Source organism: Manis pentadactyla, chromosome 15 (assembly GCF_030020395.1).
Source record: "Manis pentadactyla isolate mManPen7 chromosome 15, mManPen7.hap1, whole genome shotgun sequence".
NCBI lineage: Eukaryota > Metazoa > Chordata > Mammalia > Pholidota > Manidae > Manis > Manis pentadactyla.
The window spans coordinates 34,496,437-34,514,083 of NC_080033.1; the positions used below are offsets into that span (position 1 = coordinate 34,496,437).

At 42.5% G+C, this 17,647-nt stretch overlaps 1 long non-coding RNA gene across 1 annotated transcript in view; it reads left to right on the forward strand.

Annotated features, from left to right (window-relative positions):
- Positions 1–6,866: 6,866 nt before the first annotated feature.
- Positions 6,867–17,647, forward strand: part of LOC118933308 (uncharacterized) — a 31,410-nt gene continuing 20,629 nt past the window's right edge. Inside the window, exon 1 of the long non-coding RNA XR_005033075.2 lies at positions 6,867–6,910. This is a non-coding gene — a long non-coding RNA (uncharacterized LOC118933308). The remainder of the gene's footprint in view (positions 6,911–17,647) is intronic.

The window sequence follows — 17,647 nt, forward strand, 5'->3', positions numbered from 1 at the left end:
CAGGAGTGGGAATAGAATGGCGAGTCAGGAGCTTGGGTTGGAATGGAGGAAGTGGATATGGGGAAGTGTGGATGCATCTATGATATATTCTGGGTTAGACCTACAGGACTCAGTTATGGAGAGGGTCTACAGGGTAAAGGAAAGAGAGGTAGAGAGGTATCAAGAATGATGCCCAATGCTCTGGTTTGAAAAACTGGTGGATGAGGGTGCTATTCACCAAGGCAGAAATGAGGGGAAGGGAAACAGATTTGAGGATTGGCATTTGGACAGGAAATGTTTAGTTTTGAATATTTAAGCATTGTGATACTGGTAGGATGTAGAAGTGGAGATGTCAAAAGGCTGCTGAATACAGGAACCTGGGGCTCAGAAAACATTCAATGGACATCCTGGGACTCAAAGACTGAGTATTAAGAGAAGGAGGGTAACCATTATGTTGGTTGGGTGTGAATGAACTTAAGACAAATAGGGTCAAGTCTAGAGACAATTTAGGGCTTTCAAGTAACAATATTCTCTCTGCACGCATTCTCCATTTTGAAGCAATTAGTGCTTCTTTAATAATACTAAAAAAAGATTATTCTCATGAATCTATTGAAGCATAAGCATTTATTAAGTATATAGGTGTACTGGTGTTTCATAAAGTGTACACCAAACACTACTAGTGGTATAAGAAATGATTTGGAGTAAACACAGAGGATTAAATAACATGAAAATGTATCATGTGAAAGTTATCCTTCTCTTTTCTAATTTCTTTCACTATTCTGATGACAGTAGAAAATCTCTGTTGTAAGCATGTACTTAACACCAAACACTAGCTAATCTCCATTTAAAAAAGATGGAGTAGACTTCAGGCTCTCAGCCCTTAGTAGGCAACAGAATCTAGCTATTTAATTCTTTTGTTTCCATTGTATTTATTTTACAGTTACTTTCTTTTAAATACTAAGATAACTTTCCTTTTGAAACAACCTCAAACTCACAGAAAAGTTTAAGGAATCTATATAGTATTTTCCCTGAACCATTTGAGAGTAGGTTGCTGATATTGATGCCTATAACCAGTGTATATTTTACTGTAATTCCTACAAACAAGGACATTCTCTTCATTACCATAATATAACCATCAAAATCAGGAAATTAACACTGTTATTTAACTACCATATAAACTGCAGACCTCATTCAAATTTCACCAACTGAAAATATAATCCAATCCAAGATCACTATATTTAGCTGTCATATCTCTTCAGTTTTCTTCAGTCTGGAACAGTTTCTCAGTCTTTCCTTGACTTTCATAACCTTGACACTTTTAAAGATCCCAGGCGAATTATTTTGTAGAATATCCTTCAATTTGTATTTGTCTGACATTTCTTCATTATTAGATCCAGATGCATCTTTGGCAAAATATCACAGAAGTGAAGTATCATTTCTTTCATTGGATGCTATCAGATGGTATATATGTTGATTTGTCCCATGACTGCTAATGTTAACTCTGATTACTTCATTAAAGTGATGTCTGCCTTGTTTCTCCACTGTAAAGAATGCTAGTCTTTTATCCTTTGTAGTTCATAAACATTTTGTAGGGAGGCATACTGATACCATGTAAATATCCTATTCCTAGTTAAATCTGAAGGACGAGTTTTAGCATATGTTAACATTTCTTGGATGAATTCATCTTTACTCTGATGGTTGCCAAACAGTGAATTTTCTCATCCTATCATTCTATCATTTCTTCTGCTGAGAGAAAAAATCTTTCTCTCTTCTTCCATGTATTTATTTATATATCTGTGCACTCACAGATTCCTATTTTATTCCATTGGTGAAAATCTCTTACTATCATTATTTATTTTGATATTCAAATTGTTCCAGGTTTGACCAGTGACAGTCTCTCCAGTCTGTTCTCTCTCCATTTGACACCATTCTCTGAGTGCTTCCTTGCTTCCTGGCACAATTTCTCCAGGGTCTTCAGCCGTAGCCCTGGAATTAGCCATTCCTCTCAGGAATTCTGATTACTTTCAGTGGAGTATAGTACTTAGAAACCATGATCTGGGTGTTAAGTGTGCTCAAAAATTATTAGGATATCATTGTTCCCAAGCCCTCTGATACCTATTATATCTATCTATCATCTATCATTACCTACCTATCATGTATCTCTCATCATCATCATCTATAAACATTTAAGTATATATCTATGTATAAATACAGATATCTATAAATAAAATACCTATATTTAATTCTGCTGTCTCTCTATTCATACTAATTCTAATCCAACACCACAGATTTCATTCTAGTTTTCCCCCTTCTCACATTCATAACTCTCTACTGCAAGGTGAGAAAGCTGGCTCGCATTAGCATTAGTTTATTTACTTCTTGGAGAAGTCTCCCTTTATATAGCTAGTCTCCAATCACCACACCTGCCTCATGCACAGATGCCCTTCTTACCTACCTGGGCTATTACATCTTACACTGTGTCATGTCTTCTCCATTCCCAGTGTATTTATGCTTTACATCCTTCTCAGGCTCCAACATCCCACACTGGCTCCTGCTGCCACCAACCCCCAACACACACAACTGCCTGCCTCATCTTTCTTGAACCTAACATTCTATGCTCACTGCTGTTACCTGCACCATGGTTGCCCACTTTACCCAGGTGGAATTCCAAACTCCACCTTGGCTTCACAGTTGCCTTGTTCATCCCACTTGCTACCCAACAACCCATGGCCCCAGTCAGTACTCCTGCTTCTCCCATGTATGAATGCATTTTTCATTCTTCTCAGGCTTCAACACCTGGCATTGGGTCATTGCCACCACTGTCCCCCATCAGCATTCTACCCCATGCTGTGGGGGGGGGGATGTCCTCCCCTCATAACTCTTGTGACACCTTATACCCGGCTATCCACAACCTACACAGACTTACCTCCCTTGGAATCATCTGATGGTGTTTGGACTGAATTTCTCAGGAAAGAAAGGAAGGAAGGAAGGAAGGAAGGAAGGAAGGAAGGAAGGAAGGAAGGAAGGAAGGAAGGAAGGAAGGAAGGAAGGAAGGAAGGAAGGAAGGAAGGAAGGAAGGAAGGAAGGAAGGAAGGAAGGAAGGAAGGAAGGAAGGAAGGAAGGGAGAGAGGGAGGGAGGGAGGGAGGGAGGGAGGGAGGGAGGGAGGGAGGGAGGGAAGAAGTTAGAGTTACTTTCTGTTCATGGCTAACATTGATTTTTCATTTACCAGATATTTAGAATAAAATTTCTTTTTTAAAAAGAGACTATTATTTAGAGCGATTTTAGGTTCATGGCAAGATTAAGTGGAAGGTACACAGATTTTCCATATATACCCTGCCCCCATGTATGCACACCCTTCCTCAATATCAAAATACTGAAATAGAATGGTATACTTGTTAGAATCAGTGAACCTAGGTTGACCCATCATCACCTGAAGTTCATTGTTTACATTAGGTTTTGCCCTTGGTGTTGTACAGTCTATGGGGTTTGAGAAATACGGCATGTACTGACCACTATAGTATCACCCAGAATGATTTCAATGCTCTAAACATCCTGCATTCTACCTACTCATACCTCCCTCCCCTTAAACCATTGACAACCATTGTTCTTTTTACTGTCTCTACAGTTTTGCCTTTTCCAGAATACCATATGGTTGAAATTGTATAATATGTAGTCTTTCAGATTGACTTCTTTCACATAGTAATATGTATTAAATGTTTCTCCATGTCCTTTCATGGCTTGATAGCTCACTTCATTTCAGTGCTGAGTAATGTTTAATTTTCTAAATGTACTGATTTATTTTCCCACTCACCTACTAAAGAAACTTAGACTGTTGATTTTAGATCTTTCCTCTTTTCTTATATACGCATTAAATTCTATAAATTTCTCTCTAAACACTGCCTTTTCTGCATCCATAATTTTTGATGTGTTGTATTTTCATTTTAATGCAGTTCAAACTGTATTTAAATTTCTTTTGAGATTTCATCTTTGACATGTGTTATTTGTGTTATTTATATAATCTCTAAGTAATTTTGGATTTTCCAGCTTTCTGTTATCGATTTCTAGTTTAATTCCACTGAGGACTTAGAACAGATATGGTATGATTTCTGTTCTTTTAAATCAGTTAAGCTGTGCTTTATGGCCAGATGTGGTCTAGTTTGGTGAATGTTCTGTGAACTTCAGAAGAGTATGTGTTCTGTTGATGTTAGACGAAGTATTGTATAAATGTCAATTCTATGTCGTTGATTGATGTGTTGCTGAGTTCGATTGTACTCTTACTGATTTTCTGCTTGATGGATCTATTTCGGATAGAAGGGTGTTAGAGTCTCCACTTATAATAATGGGTTCATCTATTTCTCCTTGTAGTGTTATCAGTTTTTCCCTCATGTATTTTGAGGCGTGTTATTAGGCATATGCACATTAAATACTGGTATTTCTTCTTGGAGAATTGACTCCTTTTCATCATTATGTAATGCTCTTCTTTATGCCTGATAACTTTCCTTGTTCTGATGTCTGCTCTGTCTGAAATTAATATAGCTGTTCTGGCTTACTTTTGATTAGTGTTAGCAGGGTATATTTTCTTCACCCATTTTCTTTTAATCTTTATGTCTTTATATTTAAAGTGGATTTCTTATAGACAACATATAACTGGATCTTGTTTTTCTATCCACTTGACAATCTCCATCTTTTAATTGGTGCATTTAGACCATTAACATTTAAAGTGGTTATTGATATAGTTGGGGATTAATATCTACCATACTTGTCAATGATTTCTTTTTGTTACTATTATTCTTGGTTCCTATTTCTGTCTTTGAGAATATATCTTAGTTTCTAACCTAGATAATTTTCTTCTTCCTGCAAGAGTTCTTTCAACATTTCTTGCAAGATAGTCACTGGCAACAAATTTCCTCCATTTTGTGTGTCTGATAAAGTCTTTATTTCTTCTTCACTTTTGGGTTCAACTCAATTGCAGATGGTACAAAATTCCAGAATGATAGTTTTTTTCTCTCACATGGCAACTATTTTTCTCTCAGTACTTTAAATATCTCACTCTGCTTTCTTCTTGTTTGTAAGGTTTCTGAGAAGTCAGATATAATTCTTATCTTTGCTTCTCTAGGTAAGTTGGATTTTTTTTCCCTCTGTCTTCTTTCAAGACTTTTTTCTTTGTCTTTGATTTTTTTCAGTTTGAATATGATATGCTGTATATATTTAGTCATTTATCCTGATTTGTGTTCTCTGAACTTCCTGGTTCTGTGGTTTTGTATCTAACATTAATTTGGGGGAAATTCTCAGTCATTATTGTGTCAGTTGTTCTTCTGTTTCTTTTTCTCATTCTTCTCCTTCTGGCATTTCCATTATGCATATGTTATCCCCTTTATAATTATTCCACAGTTCTTGGACAGTCTGTTCTGTTTTCTTCAGTCTTTTTTCACTCTGCTTTTCAGTTTTGGGAATTTCCATTGGCATATACTCAAACTCAGATGTTCTTTTCTCAGCTATCTACTAATGAGACCATCAAAACATTTTTAATTTCCGTTATAATGTTTTGTTTTGTTTTTTATCTCTAGCACTTCTTTTTTATCTCGTTAGAATTTTCATCTTTCTGCCTACATTGTCCATGTGTTCTTGCATGTTTTCCATTAGAGTCCTTAATATTAATCATGGCTGTTTTAAATTCCTGGTCTGTTCATTACAACATCCCTGCCATATCTGAGTCGAGTTCTGAAGTTTGCTCTATCTCTTTGTCTTGCCAATGGGTTTCAGTCCCAGGCAAGTTCGCTATGGATTCAGTGTGACCAGAGAAATTGACAGCAAAACATTCTTGGGGTGAAAGGGTTATACCCAAGTTTATTTCCAGGTGGCAGGTCAGTCACTAGAATCCTGTTCACTCAGAGCGAGTCTGCAGGCAGCAAGCCGGTCTCTGCCTCTGGGCCCTTCTGTACACACAGCTGTCCTCTGGGCCTCTCTGCACAGTTGTCCCACACAGCCATCCTCTGGGCCTCTATGCACAGTCATCCCATATAGCTGTCCTCTGGGCCTCTGTCCTTGGCACTGCCACCACTCCAGCCTCTGCTCGACTCTCCTGCAGGCTTGCAGCCCTGCCACCATGTCGCGCACAGAGCACTGGGCGGAGGAGCTCTTTGTATAGAGTCAACAGCCATCAGCCATGTAGTGCCCACAGGGGTGCAGTGAGCCAGTCAACCAGGGTCAGGTGAGAATCCTGGCCACAGGAACTCTCCTTTTATCCACACTCTTCGAACTGTACTTTATGTCTTGTAATTTTTTTCTCAATAACCAGACATGATGTTTTGAGTAAAAGGAACAGTTGTAAATAGTCCTTCAGTAATGTTATGGTAAGGTGTGGGGGAGGGGAAGTATTTTATAATCCTATGACTGGATCTCAGTCTTTTGGTGAGCTTGTGCCTCTGGACTTTGAACTCTACAAAGGCTCTGGACCCCCTCTCTCCACTTAGGTGGGACAGGATACCTAGAGTGGGCTGGAGTTGATTTCCCCCAGGCTGATTGAGCTCTGGTAAAACCCTAATAGTTTATGCTCTGGTAAAACTGTCTCTCTTGAGGGCAGGCCTTGTGAAAAACAGAGTGCTCTGGCATATTTCAAAATGGTTCCATTTTTCCTCCTCCAGCTGAAAGTATGAGAAGATTTTTTTCTGATATTTACTGTGGGAACCTGGTTGAGCTCTGTGGGTAAAATTGTAACATTTCCAGATAATCTTGCCTGGCTTTAGTGCATTTGCATATCCTCAGGGGTGGAAAGAAGTTCATCTCCAGGTCAATGGGTAATTACCTGGGCAACCGAGGGCGTGTCTGAACCTGAGAGGTTAAGGGGAGGGGCAGGCTTGTTTGCGGGCTTGCTTCTTTTGGAGCCGGGAGAGAGACTGTGCAGGACTGCAGTTTGTAAGCAATAAACAGGTTTTAAACTTTATTTCTCCCTTTGACTGTTTCAGTTTTGAGAGGTATTTTCCCCAGGATTTCCTTTTCTTGGACTTGCAAGCTCCTAGAGGTAAAACTCATGAAAGTGCAGAGGATTCCCATGACTAAGTCTCCTTGGAGTTTTTAACTCAGATTTGTCTGCACTGAGCGACCAGCAATTTGTCAGTTGCAGTTTAAGTTTTCTTAACTGGGTACTGGTTCTCAAGGAGATTTCTGCTCTGGTAAGCTGTGATTCCCTATATTTGCTTGTCTGTCTCTCCAATTTCAGGGGCTTTGGTTTGACTTCTGACTTCACCTCTTTGCCAGATCGAAAAAGAGTTACTTGTTTTTCAGTTCAGCTTTTTACTTGTCATTGGGATGTAGTGACAATTTTGAAGGTTCTTTACATGCTGGACTAGAAAACAACGTTTGAAATCTAAAATGTATTTATTTGGATTAAAAAAACGAGTCCAAATAAGGACAGCATAATTAAATAATAGCACAGTTGATAATCTAATAGTTGCAGTTTGGGAAACACTTCTGTGGCCCATGGTGGATGGGGGCAGAAACAAACTGTTTATTTCAGCTCTTTAAACTAATAACCACTCCAGGATACATATGCAGTAACCACAAAAAATCCACACACATGCTCCAGTGGCCATCTGTCCCTGAAACAAAAGGTATGCACAGCAGAGTCCCCACCTCGTCAGCTGTGATTTATGAGCCCCTGTGTTTGGAGGGGTGGTTGGTCCAGGCTGTGCTGACTCAGCACCCTGAGGGCTGCCCCTCCTGACATCCAGCGTCTCCTGGGAAATATCTGACTATATGTCCAGAACCGCAGGCATGCTCTGCTTCTCACTCCTAGTCCACCTCACCTCCAGCATTTCTCCCCTCTTCCTGCTCTCCCAGCCTGTCTCACATAGCCTCCCTACCTCCTCTCATCTAGGCCAGTCTGACCAGTCTCCAGTCTTCCTCTATACAACCATGAAGCTACCTGGGCACCCTATTCAATATCCACCTCCCTTTTGGTGTCTCTGCCCTCCATACCTCCCCTTTGCAAGAGTCTGTCCTGGAAGGGTGGAAAAGGAAGAGGACTGCAAGTCAAAAGACCCAGGTTCAAGTCCTCATTCTCTTCTAAAAGTGTGTGTGTGTGTAGGAGAGAAAGAGAGAGAGCACTTGGGCAAGCCATGAATATCCCCAAATCTATTTCTCTGTGTGATCCTCTGGACTTATAGGCTGTCCTGAATCAAACACCCTGTATCCTATTTACACCATGATCTCCATTTGGGAAATTGCCCAATGTATGCTTCTGATGAAGAGTATTTCCTATGCCTACTTCTTACCATGGAAGCTGAGAGGTCCAAATCCTTTCTCTAACTTTCCCTCTACCTGCCATTCCAGCCTGGGAGCAGGCAACTGACAGAAGCTCAATCAGCTGCCCCTTTCTATGACCTTGCTGATTGGTTAAAAACTGTCTGGAGGTGGGCCCCCTGTCCATGCTGGCAGGGAGTGTGGGCCAGACAGGTCCTGCTGCATGACCTTCGTTCCCACCCACTCCCAAGCATGGTGTTCTGACCTCTCAGTGATTCTTTGAATCCCTGATATCCTTTCATTACATTTTCTTTTTGCCTCAAGAGAGCCAATCTCTTTCTGTTTTTTGCAGGTAGCAGTCTGACTGGTGTAGCCAGTAATAAGAGATTTCATGATGATTCAATGAAATTGTATGATAGCCCTCCTAGGTTGGTGCCTGGAATATAAAAATTAAGTTTACTGAAAGCTCAGTATGGTTGAGCCCTGAGGTAAGCAATGTGCAGCCTTAGCTCATGGAGTCCTCTGCATGATCCCATAAAGGTACTACCATTTTGCCAACATGGAAACTAAGGTGTGGAGAAGTTAGGTAGTTTGCTAAGTCCACCCTGTCATAAGATGCAAACTGGATTTTGTTTCTGGGTCTGTCTAGTATTAGAAATCTTCATCAACTCTCCTCCTTCCTCATTTCTTCCGGCTCAACTCAGCTTTAAGGGCTATCAGTGTGGGTTTGGATATGAAATCAAAGGCAGTGATAGCGACCATGAATCTCGGACACAGACCTCAAAGTAAAGGGCGCCACCTCTATTACTTCTGAGAGTAAGACCTCTTGGTGTGCTGAGGACAGTGTGCGTTCCTTCCGCTCTGAAATATCTCCTAAACACTAGGCCATGAGCTGGAGGAAAACTCAGCCCAGCCAGCCTTGCTCTGGGGCTCACAGGTTATGAGCCTCTTGAAAATGTGACTGGTGAGAGAGCAGAGGCCAAAATGATTCCCAAGTGTGAATCAGCTAGAGCAAGTTCCCTGCAAGTTATGAAGGTTGATGGGATGTTTCCATGGGAGATAGTTGAGGAAGAGGAAGGAGTGGGTGGGAGAGGAAGTAAAGGAGAGGGTGGGTGGGCTCTGTGCAGCTGCAGCCCCTGCTCAGGCTCTGCTAACCAAGACAGTCATCTGTTCTCTGAGAGGCCGCAGCTCAGGTCTGCAGCATTCCCGGGGACTGTGGAAGCCCCTCCAGGGGACCAAGGCCCTGGAAATTGTAGTACTTCTGTGCCATCTGTCTTGGTATCAGCCAGAACCTCAGCTGCAATAGTCAACTTTAAACTACCTTTCCAGGGATGAATTCACAATCCTGGCATAGGGCAGGTCAGGGGATAAACTGCCATCAGCAACAGCTGGATGTAGAGGCGCAAACTGTGTCACCAGGATGCTGGCTTTGCTCTTCTCTGTTGGCTTCTTTCCCACTCACCCCACGGGGGCAAATAGTCCCCAGCACCCCAGCCTACTATCTCTAGCTGGGCAGTCCCAGAGGACGAGAGCACTTACTCTCCAGTAGTGCCCAGAGCAAGTCCTGGGCCTGATCCTTACTGGTCTGGCTTGATCACATGCACACCTGAGCAATCACTGTGGTCAGAGGTATGCACTGCCCTGATAGGCCTTGCCTGGGAAAGAGTTGGGGGTGGGGGAGGAGCCCCACCCATACTCCAGGGACTCAGTGGGGACAGGTGTCCCTTACAGCCTTCTGGCTTTGAGGTGAATTGCCTTCCCATCACTGAAGGAGAAGGAGGACTGGTCTTCCCTCTCCACTTCCTCTACCAGCTGTTGTTACCTGTGTCCAGCTGAAATCCCCTGGAATTTGGACCATGGAAGAAGAGCAGAAGACCGACATTAGACTTTTAATGTGGGTCTTCTGCTCTTCTTCCTGAAGCCTCTCTATGTATTCTGAGGATCAAGGCTGTCCTTTCTCTCTTCCTATCTCTTTCTCTCTCTGCTAGTAATTTGAACGTAGTAGATGCTCAGAAAAACTTCTTGAATTTGATGGTGGAATATGAAGAGAAGAAAGCAAATGAAGGCAGGCCTTGTCAACCAATTCCTAGCCACCCTAGCTAGTCAGAGCAGAGTGGATACTCCTCTCCCAGTTCCAGAGCCTTGTCGTAGCCATGTTCCCTGCTGGCTCCATGCTCTGTTCTGAGGAACTAGAGCAGAGGGGATGTGCCATTTGGGGAAGTGGTCAAGTCCAAGGCACTTACACCCCCTTCCCACTACCGAGGCCCTGGGCTATTGAGCTGGCTGCAAACGTTAATTGGACACAGCTTAACTTTATGTGGCTGCATTAGCGCAACTGTAATAATCCATTAAGCACAGAATGTGCATCAGATTCAACTTTATTGTGTAAGAGCTATATCTTAATCATATTAATTGAAGTTTCACAGCAGATGGGTTTCCTTTTCAAGCCACATTTTATTACATTTCATTAGCATCATGTTAATGGCAGCACAATAGCAGAGACTCTGGACATTAAAACAATTTTCTGATGGCTCAATGACATTTTCTGTGCCATTAACTAGAGTGCTAGCCTGGTTAGTCAGGAATTCTCAGCCTCCTCTTTTTTGTCTGAAGAAATTCCTGAAGCAGTGGACAAACCCAGGTTACAACATTTAGACTGATTTTTACTAAGCTAACTGATTTTTCTGGCCTCCAAAGAATCCAAAATTGCCTGCTTTAACTTCTTTCCTTCCTTGCTTGCTTGATTATTTGAAAATGGATTTGAGGTGGCTTATAAAATATATACAACCAGATAAAAATAAAGAAGATAAGAGTTAAGGGATACTTGAATACAAATCCTGACCCCATCACCTCCTATCTCTGTGACCTCACTTCCTATCTTCTTTACCTCTCAGAGCCAGTTCCCTCATCTTTAAAATGATATGAGAGTCCACTCCTCGTAGGGCTGCTGTGAAGGCAAAATGTGGTCTGTGCAGCTGCGGTCAAGAAGGTAGAGAGGGAGCAGGGAGTCAGTCCAGGCAAGTCTGTGAGGTCCCTAGCAGGGCCCAGCTTCATCCTCAAGGAGGTGGAGCACCAATGAAGTGTTGTCGATAGAGCAGAGAGGGTGCCCCAGTCTCACTTACATTATGAAAAATGCTTCTGGTTATTGTGTGGAGTGGACGGTAGGAAAGTTGGAAGCAGGGACCAGTGAGGAGGCTGTTTGTTGTGAAGGATGCTGATCGGTGGCTGGGACTAATGAGGTGGTTATGAGTGGGATCCCTTTTGATCAGGGAGCCAGCAGGGTTTGCTGAGAGACTGGATGGGGGTGTGAGAGAAAGGGAGGAGCAGAAAGCTGGCTCAGGGGTGGAAGAGCACAATAAGAGCTCACCCTGCTGGCCCCGTTGCAGCTCACACCTTCCCCCTAACTATTTGCTTTGCTCCAGAGCAGGGTTCAGCCTCAGCTTCTGAGGAGCAGGGCTTGAGCCACACCAGCTGTATGACAGGACAGGAGGCTGCCAGGAAATCGCAAATGAACTAGGGGATCAAACAGACTCATATCCTGACCTTGCATATGGTTTTTTATATTCTTTTAAGTGCATTCACAGAGCTTACCACACTTTTCCTCCATGCCAGTCCTGTGCATTAGATAGAGCATTCAATTATTCCACTTCACAAACAAAACAAAAAGAGACACACCCAGGGGCGTATACTCAGCCATTACTCTGTGAAGATGCATGAATAACAACATGAAAATTTAGGGTTCCTAATGAAGAAAGATGTTAGACAAAACTAAGATATTCTGATTTTATGAAAGACATTTATGTAAAATCTAATAAATTTTTAAATGTTTAAGATATAAAATATAATAAATGTAATTCTTCCCTCCCCACTTATCTGATGATTTGGGGATAAAATTTTCCAGATAAGAAACAGAATGGAGCTGATGTTTGATCTCTTCTTATATACCTGAATGTCATACATAGATTTTCTCAGTTAACCCCAGGAAGGACCCAAAGAATAAGCATTATTATCCCCATTTTACTGTCATGGTTCTGGAGGTACTTGTGGCCTCAAATAGCTTCTATTCTCTAAGATGCCCAAGTCTCACTGTTGGTGAAATAGGCTTCATAGAAAGCTGAGCCAGGAAGCAGTTTGTGCATGACATGGCATCTCTTCGGAAGGGACATCACATCAGGGCTATTTCTCCAGGAGCCTTCTAATGTCAGCCCTAAATACGGATGTCAAAACACATCACCCTCTGGGGAAACTGCAGCCATCTCCAGATTGTACGTTTAAATGACTAAAAGGGAAAAAATACAACCTTTAGATTATGACAAAAAGCTGAAAGTTCTCATCTTGGGCAGAGCCGTGTATGAGGCAGCCCACGAGGGGAGGGAGGAGGCAGCCAGCACTCTCCCGGTCCCCAGGGGGCCCTGCAGGGAGCAATGGGCCAGGCCTGTGGCTGGGAATCCATCTGATTGTCAAGTCCTGTCTTGTTGTTTGTCAAGCAAACAGGCTATGTCACAGTAGATTATGCTGGTGTCAAAGAGAACATCCCAGCTGAAAACACATCTGAGATTGAAAAATATTCCTCTTCAAAAAATGGAGCAGTTTTGAGGACCAAATGTTCTGGAGAGGATAGGTAGACAGGTGTGGATGTAAATTCTGCTCCAGTAATGACACAGGGGCAGGCATCCTTCAATGCTGTGTGTGCTGGTTACAAGACAGGGCTTCTCAAAAGATTCCCAGTGACTCTGCACCGGCAGAGCAGTCTGGAAACACCACAGTGAGTAAAAGAGTAGGCCAAGGACAAAGTGCATAAATCAGAGATCACAAAACTGTTACCCCTGGATCAAATGTGGCCCACGGATGTGTTGTGTTGGTCAGGGAAGTGTAATACTAAAATTGTGAACCAGAAAGAAATTGCAAATAAAAATCCAAATTTTGGCTTTTCTGGAAAGATGTGCGATCTGGCAATTTTGGGCCCATTTTCCAATGTGAAGAGTTGGCTGGGTTAAGCAGCAGCCGCCTCCCTCTAGCTGGAGAATGGGCTGTACTGTTGGTTATGTTCTTCACTTATTTATTTAAATTGCCTGCCTAGTCCTGTTGGCATTCAAGGTTGCAGTGCTGATTTACACGTGGAATGGCAATCCCAGGTTCTTTAAAGGACGTCCCCCAGTGTTCCCCTCCTTTTGCAGTTTTCTTCCTTCTCCTCACCCTGCAACCACCCCCACTACCATCAAAGCAAACCCATGAGGCAAACTCCTGTTGTATCTCAGTCCGCCCCCTGCCCTGGGGGCTTTATAAATAAGAACAAAATTCTTTAAAGGGTCCCCATGAGTAGATCAAAGACTTGTTAGTTCTTTCTCTTTCTATTTGGTCTTGAATGAGGAGGGATATAGTTTCAAAATTTAAAGAGCAACCATTTCATTGTTATTTTGAAGCTGCAGATAGGGGAGAGGAGCCCCCCTTCTCCTCCCCCAGTTCTTTCTGCTTACTTTGTTCTTCTAATAGCAAGAAAGGGTAGAATTTTAATAATATCTCCCTGGAATGACTTTCTTCGTGCATGAATTATTTCTCATTTACAGAGGTTTGGGAGATGCTTTTTCTCCTTCCTTTTTTGCTGTGGAAAACGATGACTGTTTTCATTGCTAGACACATTACTGTCAGCAGTCATGAAGCTGATGGGCAGGCTTGTTTTCTCACAGAGTTCCTCTCCAGCAACCAGCTCAGCTTGTCATGTCCCTGAAATAGCAACTCTTATCAAGGCACATATAGGAATGTCGCAGTCACAGTGGCTAATGACAGGTGACTGCTGTGGTTACACTGCTGGCGTAGAATAAAAGCAGATGAAAGGCTGTGGAGGGCTGGCTCTCTCTCTTATAATCTTCACAAAAACCTTTGGGGAGTAGATATTATTATCATCATTTTTGTAGACAAAGAAGTTCAAAGAAGTTAAGCCACTTTCCCAAGGTTACCCAGCCAGTATATGGCAGAACTAGTATTGAAATGGGGCTTTGTCAAATCTTAAAATTTTAACCATTATAGTGGGCTGCCATTCCTGTGTTCTCCTGGGGGAATTTCATGAGCCTGGTTCACCTTGAGGGTTGAGGGATAATTTCAGAGATGTGTGAGCAGCACAGGATGGTGGTAAGATGAACGAGCAGTGGTGATCTTGCTGGACCCATGCATACTCTTGAAAGTATCACTAGGTTTGAGGCCCTGCAGTATTCACAATGTGCCCAGCACTTCCTAAACTTCATCCTATTTAAGCCTTTTAATACCCTCTTGAGGTGGGGATTGTCCTTCCCTACTTTACAAATGCAAAAAACTATAATCACTGTGCTGTACATGAGATCTCCAGAATTTGTGCATCTTCTAGTTGCAAGTTTATATCCTTTAACACCTCCCTAATTCCCCCACCCCCAGTCCCTTGGTAACTACCATTCTCTCGGTTTCTATGACTTTAGCTTTTTAAAATTCCACATGTAAGTGACAGTATATGGTATTTGTCTCTCTGACTTATCTCGCTGAACATCCACTGAAGGGCCATCCACACTGTCACAAATGGCAAAATTATCGTGGCTGAATAATATTCTATTGTGTGTGTATGTGTGGATAATACATACATATATATACACACACATCTTTATGCATTCTTCCCTTACACTTCAAAGTTGCTGAGAAATTAGAACTTAAGTGCTCTCCCTATATAAAAGAAATAATTATGTGATGTGATAGAGGCATTAGCTGATGCTATAGTGGTCATCATATTGCGATATATAATTAACATGTTGTACACCTAAATCTTACACAATATGTCAATTTCAAATTAATTAAAACATTTTTTAATGCAAAAACAGGCTTATAGAGTTTTTGGAAATTGCCAGAGACTGAATAGCCTAGAAAGGGAGTTGAACTCAGACCTGTGTGGCCTCCAAAACCACCATCCTTCTAAGGACAGTGGCTCCAAAGTACGCTCACCATTCATGTCACTGAGGGTATGTGAGATCCTTTGAAGAATTCATGGACAGACTTTCTTTTTATTTTAATGGCGTGCACTTATTATAATGTATGCCAGAAAAGATATTTTAAAAACACACCAGAGGGGCAGAAGATGGCGGCGTGAGTAGAGCAGCGGAAATCTCCTCCCAAAACCACATATATCTATGAAAATATAACAAAGACAACCCTTCCTAGAATAAAGACCAGAGGACACAGGACAATATCCAGACCACATCCGCACCTGAGAGAACCCAGCGCCTCGCGAAGGGGGTAAGATACAAGCCCCGGCCCGGCGGGAGCCGAGCGCCCCTCCCCCCCAGCTCCCGGAGGGAGAAGAGCAGGCAGAGCGGGAGGGAGACGGAGCCCAGGACTGCCGAACACCCAGCCCCAGCCATCCGGGCCAGAGTGCAGGGCGCTCGATACTAGGAAAACAGGGCAGCAAGAACAGTGAGCAGGCACTGGAGGCTGGGCGACAGAGGGCATAAGAAAAGCGCGCGACCATTTTTTTTTTGCTTTTTTGCTGTTTTGTTTTGGCGAGCGCTTTTTGGAAGTCTTAAAGGGATAGGGACCCCAATACTAGGGAAACAGGGCAGAAAGACCGGTGAGCAGAGGCCTGAGGCTGGCACCGGAGAATGAAGAAAAACGAACGACCACCTTTTTTTTTTTTTTTTTTTTAATTAAAAACTTTTTTTTTTTTTTTTTAATTAAAAAAATTTTTTTTTCTTTTTTTTTTGGTGGGCGTTGTTTTCTTTTGGCAGGTGCTTTTTGAAAGTCTTAAAGGGGCAGGGCGGGTCACTTAATCCAGAGGTAGGGAATCTGGGATCTCTGGGCACCCAACCCCTGGGCTGCAGGGAGCAGGGAGGCCCCTTACAGAGATAAATAGCCTCCCAGCAGCTCCTGCTCCAACGCGACTCCACCATTTTGGAGTAGCTGCCCGAGCCAGGCCACGCCCACAGCAACAGCGGAGATAAACTCCATAGCAGCCGGGCAGGAAGCAGAAACCCTGTCTGCGCGCAGCTGCGCAGCACAAGCCACTAGAGGCCGCTGTTCTCCCAGGAGAGGAGGGCCACAAACCAACAAGAAAGGAAGTCCTTCCAGCCGTCACTCGTCCCAGTTCTGCAGACTATTCCTATCACCATGAAAAGGCAAAGCTACAGGCAGACAAAGATCACAGAGACAACACCAGAGAAGGAGACAGACCTAACCAGTCTCCCTGAAAAAGAATTAAAAATAAGAATCATAAACATGCTGACAGAGATGCAGAGAAATACGCAAGAGAAATGGGATGAAGTCCGGAAGGAGATCACAGATGCCAGAAAGGAGATCGCAGAAATGAAACAAACTCTGGAAGAGTTTATAAGCAGAATGGATAGAATGCAAGAGGCCATTGATGGAATTGAAATCAGAGAACAGGAACGCATAGAAGCTGACATAGAGAGAGACAAAAGGATCTCCAGGAATGAAAAAATATTAAGAGAACTGTGTGACCAATCCAAAAGGAACAATATCTGTATTATAGGGGTCCCAGAAGAAGAAGAAGAGAGGAAAAGAGATGGAAAGTATCTTAGAAGAAATAATTGCTGAAAACTTCCCCACACTGGGGGAGGAAGTAATCGAACAGACCACAGAAATACACAGAACCCCCAACAGAAAGGATCCAAGAAGGGCAACACCAAGACACATAATAATTAAAATGGCAAAGATCAAGGACAAGGAAAGAGTGTTAAAGGCAGATAGAGAGAAAAAGGTCACCTATAAAGGGAAACCCATCAGGCTAACGTCAGATTTCTCAACAGAAACCCTACAGGCCAGAAGAGAATGGCATGATATATTTAATACAATGAAACAGAAGGGCCTTGAACCAAGGATACTGTATCCAGCACGACTATCATTCAAATATGACGGTGGGATTAAACAATTCCCAGACAAACAAAAGCTGAGGGAATTTGCTTTCCACAAACCACCTCTACAGAACATCTTACAGGGACTGCTCTAGATGGGAGCACTCCTAGAAAGAGCACAGCACAAAACACCCAACATATGAAGAATCAAGGAGGAGGAACAAGAAGGGAGAGAGGAAAGGAATCTCCAGATAGTGTATATAACAGCTCAATAGGCGAGCTAAGTTAGGCAGTAAGATACTAAAGAGGCTAACCTTGAACCTTTGGTAACCACGACTTTAAAGCCTGCAATGGCAATAAGTACATATCTTTCAATAGTCACCCTAAATGTTAATGGGTTGAATGCACCAATCAAAAGACACAGAGTAACAGAATGGATAAAAAAGCAAGACCCATCTATATGCTGCTTACAAGAAACTCACCTCAAACCCAAAGACATGTACAGACTAAAAGTCAAGGGATGGAAAAACATATTTCAAGCAAACAACAGTGAGAAGAAAGCAGGGGTTGCAGTACTAATATCAGACAAAATAGACTTCAA